Here is a 6,101-nt window from a genome sequence, read left to right as displayed (position 1 = left end):
TAGGCATGTAGAGTCTCCTGAGTGAGAAAATGGAGCAGGAACTCACAGGTATATTTGCAAAATTGGACAGACAATTATAGTGAGCTTTGACATGGTCTCACAAAGAATACTGTTTTTTGGTTGTTTTTTTTTTTTTTTTTCCCCACTGCAAAGGGCAGCATCCATCCCTGAAATGAGAAGCAAGCGTCACAAGAATGATAACAACTGAGGAACGTCAACAGAAGACATGCAGGGGGATGTCCCCGAGGAGGAAGCGCTGCTCTTGGTGGTCTGGCTCTGTGTGGAAGACTAGTGATTTTGTTGTTCTCATTTAAAAAGGTGACAACAAATCATAGCCTGCCATACAGCACAGACCTGCACCCTCGCTGGCCGGAGACGGGCTGTGCCACGGAGCAGGGGTCCCACTGCCCACCAAGAGCCCTGTCTGTGATGCAGCTCCTCCAGACCTGGAAGCTAAGTATGTATTGAAGTGCTCTGATATGCTGGAGGTCATACTGTGACTTACTCTGCTCCTCAGTTTGCATCCCCTTGAAGTTCACCACGTTTGGGCTCCGAGTGATGCAGCAGTAGTGTCCGTGAAGAACCAAGCTGTGGTGCTCATCCTGCAGCCCTGCACAGCCCTCCCTGAGCACGGCACTCACCTGCTTTAGCTTCAACGCAATTTCACAGAGAAATCAACAATCATTAAGTTCAGCGTCTCGCTCAGAGACCCCACAGCAGCTCTGTGGCAGGGTTAGGGCTCGTACACCAGCTGCTGAGAGCACGGAGGTCTGCGGGGTGCTGGGAGACTCTGCTTGTACCTTGATGCCCCGAGGGGATTGTTTTCACAGTCTAGCCCTTTTTGCTTCCAACAGGGTTTTAAAACATGAAAAGGGCAAATTTTCAATACCACCCAGAGCCTCTATTCTCAAAGGTATTTAAGTGTGAAAATGAAACTCCTGAATCCTGCTGAGGCCAGTGGTAAATGTAAGTACTGAAACACCTTCAATAATTTGGGTTGTTGGTGCTGTTGAGCATTTTCTTTCTCTCTCTTTTTTTTAAGCTAAACAGGATGCGCTCAGCTTTGCACACTGTGATTATGGCATACGTGATTTAGGAACCTAAGTCCTTTCGGCTTTACCTTCAACTGGGTCATTTAGGTTGCAAACAGAACTCTACTTGGACAATTAGCTGTAGGGCTGGTGCAGCAGAGCACCACAACAGACTCCAGCAGATGTCTACAAGGTGGAGACGGTCCACTGGCCTCCAAATCTCTGTGCTTTGTAGTTTACAAACATACTTCACAGTCCTTGAAGCCAGTCAATAACGTCCAGGTTCTTAGTGGGTCCTGACACTTCTTTGTTTGCAGTGGGTATTGAACAGTGGTCAGGACTCCCAGGTTCTATTTCCTACATGTCTATTGACCTGTTGCAACTCCTTACGCCTGTCTCTGCCCTACTCGGTACCTCTGTAAAAGGAAACAGTGACTCTTGCGTTTTGGAAAGAGTTAGCGAAAGGCTAACTCGGTTCTCTGTCTATCTAGAGGTCTGTGTTTGAGCACTTTATTCCGTCAGGACTGCTACGAGGTAGCCGCGCGTTACCCAGGAGAAGGGTGCCAGGGGACAGTGGTGATGGCTTGCCAAAACACACAAAAGCAGTCGGTGGCTCCACAAAAGCAAACTGAGCCCAAGGCTTAGGTCCAAGTCTGATGCCCTTGCTGCCTTGCCGTTTGCCTCAGAGCCAGTCTTTTGTCCTTTCCGTTTGCAAGAGGGAGGGATCCAAAGATACTATTGCTATTATCATCTTAGATAATCTGTGAGGCAGGAGCAGAGCAACGCTTATCCCAGGAAATCTATTGCCAGAAGGATTTAAAAGCGGTACAAATCGCCGTCCTTTGATGATGCATGAAAGAAAAGATCCATGTATCATAGGCAAGAACGACTCATGCTCCCCGTCTCTTTTACTCCCCCACTGATATATTAAATCTACAAAAATTCAGAGGGCAGCAGTGCAGCCATTAACGTTGAAATTGCCAGGCTGGTGTCTAATATAAATGAAACTACATTGATTTAGTGTTACCCAACATGCCTCTCCCGCTTGTTCATCTTCTGCAGGCTGATCAAAATCCTTCCTTCCAGGTAGCTGTGGCCTCATGGCCCATGTAAGCACAGAAAATAATGTCATCACAAGCCATAATGATGAAGGTAGTTATAGGACAAAAGCCCCTGCAGCAAGTTGGGTATTGGGTCATTGTTCCTGCTAATGTCATGGTGCCATTTCTCGCTATTTTTAGAATTGTCCCTTTTGTACAGCAAATGTCTCATGTAGTTGCTTAACCGTATAGAATATCTTGTCTTCGCTGGACCTAGCAGCAAGAAGCCGTCTTCCTCTGACTTGTGGAAATCAGATAAACCCCCAAAAGCTGAAGGGATTGACAAAAACTTCGTAGATGGCTGCCTGCACGACTATATTTAAGTTTTGAAAAAACGAGGATCTTGACTCAATCTGCCACTAACCTTTAATGCAGTGACAGACCGAGCACAAAGACCTTGCAGAAAATTTTGCAGGCACCTAAATTATATGCTTACAGTTTCAGAAGTAACTTGGGGATTCAATAAATCAGCATGGACTTTGTTCTTAAATTATCTATATGCTTTTGGAATTCTTAGCACAGATCCAAACTTCTCCATATTTTGAGGGAAGAGATATGGAACAATGGATTAAGAACTCTGGAGCCTTTCATGCTAAAAATGTTCCAAACCATATATCCAAGCCCTTTTACTATTATCTACGTTGTACATTATGGTTGCCTCAGACACCTTAGCATGAATTGAAGCTCTTTGGTTTTCTTGCCCTATAAGAACAGAAAATGCAGCTGTAAATCCTGAGTTTGAAGTCTAAATAAGCAAGTCAGAGAAAGAACAGGTATTATTCCCGTGTTATTGGCATGGAAATAAGACATAGGAAGATTAAATGACCAGCCCAAGGTCACAAAAGGAGTGTCTAGCAAAGGTGAGGTCTCAGCCTCAGTTTCTTAAGTCTATGCCCGATACTTTAGCCATCCATTCACTTGCTTTTTAAGTACCCTGTCATTATTTCTCTGAAGAAAATTATGCTACTCCTCCAGCAACCAGTACTGTGTAATTCAGCTTGTCTGAAAGGGAATATGAAATGGCAGTTTCAAGAAAAATTAACCCTCCTGCCACACAATCTGGCAGCCCTGTCAAAACGTCTCATTTTTTATCTTCTTTTCCTCTGGTGGGTATTTAATTTCCCTCTATATTCTCAGAATACTGGCTGGGGCTTTATCTGCATTACCCTACAAAACCTTCGCAGGAGTCTCCAGGGCCTTGTGGAGGACATATTCTGTAGATGAGGGATGTGATAGTTTTGAGCCCTTCATTTCTGTCTCAGGTGTCCAGATCCCCCCTGCGCTACTTGTAGCTGTCACTTGCACAGGAAGGTTTCCTGGCAGCTTCTCTGACACGCAGCAGTAGCTCCAGCTCTGCCGGAGGACATGGGAAGCACCCCTGTGTGCGGCCACCCATCGCCGCCACGCATCACTCAGCCATGTTTTTAGGTGGGATGTTACACACTGGCAGATTGTTCATTCCTGGTTGTTGTGGGAGCTGCACCTCTGATGCTGATCTGGCTCAGGGGACAGCCTCCCCCTTTGGGGGATGTCCCAAACCGCTGCCCTGGTTTGGGACAGTAATTCTTTTGGTGGTGACCACAGTAAGAGAAACTAAAGGACGCAGGAAAAGCAATGTGACAAAGGAATTTGATCAGGATAAACCACAGTGCCTCTGCTTTCTGCCCCTCGCAGGGTCAGAATCCCACCCCAGACCTTTCAGGGGGATGCAGTTGCAGCCCACCTGCTCCTGGCAAGAGCATGGCCACCCCTGCGTTCAGCTCTCTTTGACTTCGCAGACCACATAATCCATTTACACCTGGCTCGGGGGCACGGTACTGAGGCTCGAGTACATTTCATAGTCACAGATCTACAGAGAGAAGCTGCTGTGACACTACTCCTTGTACTCTTTATTCTCTCATTACTAAGCACTTTCTTTATTCATGGAAAAAACATTTCCATCAGCTGCACTTCTACCCTGTGATGTTTCCAACAGCCCACCCAAGAACTGGGGGTAGGCTCTGATGTAAATCTGGGACCTAAAAAGCCTATCTGGTGTTCCGGTGAATTCCATATGCATTCTGTGGAGGGGAAATTAATAGGAAGCTTTAGTTAATAGATACTTCAGATAAAAGTGCAAGTGCATCTGATCACCATAGCAACATGAAAGAGCCAGCAGGGAGAGGAAATGTCACTGTGTCTGTGCCTTGACCTGCAGCATAAACAGCCTAAGTGCTGTGGATTTCACAAGTGGGGACAGAGATGCACACAGGTACACAGCCCCACACGCACACAGCCCACTCACGCATCCAGCCGTCCCACATGCTGTGCTGGTGCACACAGACATGCACATAAAGGCTCACACGCTAATATTAAAATGGGCCACGTGCCCAAGCTCATTGCTGGCAGCTATTTACTTAGGAGAACACAATTTTTAGCTTGTGACCATACATGCATATTCACACATCTGTGTACAGAGGGGACACAGGAATACTCCCACGTACCGCTCCTCCCATCCTGGTGTGCAAGAAACTGCACTCACACAGCACGGCCACCCTGGAAACACTCAAGATACCTTTGCTCCTTTTCTTTTCAAGCACAAAGCTGCTGCGTCCCCGAGCACATCGCACATGTAGATGACACACTCGCATGCACAGTCAGACCTTGTGTGGGAATTCTGCCACGGACGCTTTGGCTCTGGCTCTCAGGAGCGCTGAGCACCTGCTGCTCCCGTTGACTTCAACAGCTGCTGAAGTGAAAATTAGGCCCACGCTGTCTGTTATGCAAAAGCAGTTTCTTAGCAACAAAAATTATATTCTGTGTGAAGGCAACATGCATTAGCAGGATAATCCTAGGTAATTCCAGACAAGACCTAAATGGGTGGATAGATGGGCTGAATAATAATAATGGCAGACAGAGTAGTAATAATAACGGAAATAATAAGGCTAATCTTATTTCCCTGGAAAGGAGAAAAACCAGCTATAAATAAAACACAACAGGAGAAACCCTGTGCCAATTCTCCATATAAAGATTAGAGCCACTTAAATTCAACGTATGCCCTAAAAATAGGTTCTGGTAACTAAAGCTTCGCTCATCTAAGCTACGCTATTTATTGCCTGGAATATTTTTCCCTCGCTCCACTCCTGGATTATCGTTCAGGAATGGCGAAAGCTGTACATATTGTCCTGTGGACCAAAGGGAATAAATCTGCGTGTGCTGTTGTGGATGAGGCTTTGCCATCTACCAGACTACCTCGTCCAAGGCAGAGAAGCTGTACGCCAAAACGCTCTACCAACCCCGACGATTTGCCACAATCAAAACCACGTCAGACTAATGCTGTGTAGCTATTGTATTTTATAGTTCAATCGCTTCGAGGAATTTAAGAGAAATAAACCCCCCATGACATTTACGCATGCTGTACAGTTATAGCAAAGCTTGTCCAGGCCAGGTCGCCCCTCGTTGCCACGGAAAGGGAGATCCCGGGGCTCTCCGTCACAAGGACCCGGTCTCCGTCCCGTCCCCGGGCCCCACCGCGCACCCGGCGCCGTCACCTCCCGCCCCGGGGCCCTCAGGGCCCGGGGCGGCGGCTGGGGGGCAGCCAGGCCCCAGGCCCGGGGCCGGGCCCAGCTTGCTCCCCTGCGAGCGCTGCGGTCGCCCCGGGTACGAGCGAGACAGGGACCAGTGCGAACCCCGAGCAACGAGCCCCCCGCCCAGCCCGGCCCCCCTTGGCGCCGCGGCCGCAGGGCGCCATCCCGCTCCCTCCCCCAGCAGCCCCTGCGGCGGCGCGGGGCGCGCTGGGAAACGCAGGCTGGGGGCTGCCGGAGTCCGGGGCGGGGGCGGACCCCGGGCACAGAGGGACTACAAATCCCAGGGTGCCCCGCGCGGGACGACCGCCCTCCCGGCGGGCCCCGCCTGCCGCCCCTCTCCCATTGCATGCCGGGAAATCGAGGCCTCCGGGGAGCGGCGCCTGCGGGGCCGCGCGGGCCGGGAC

The 6,101-nt window shown here is 49.1% G+C and overlaps 1 long non-coding RNA gene across 1 annotated transcript; it reads left to right on the top strand.

Moving 5' to 3' along the window:
• The first annotated feature begins 355 nt into the window (after positions 1-355).
• LOC121086277 lies at positions 356-5,530 on the top strand. Its single transcript, XR_005827316.1, has 2 exons — positions 356-966; positions 2,324-5,530. It is a non-coding gene; the product is annotated as an uncharacterized LOC121086277 (long non-coding RNA).
• The last annotated feature ends 571 nt before the right edge of the window (positions 5,531-6,101 follow it).

The sequence above is a fragment of the Falco naumanni genome, chromosome 4 (genome assembly GCF_017639655.2).
Source record: "Falco naumanni isolate bFalNau1 chromosome 4, bFalNau1.pat, whole genome shotgun sequence".
In the NCBI taxonomy this organism is placed as follows: Eukaryota; Metazoa; Chordata; class Aves; order Falconiformes; family Falconidae; genus Falco; species Falco naumanni.
This window is presented reverse-complemented; position numbering and strand designations above follow the sequence as displayed.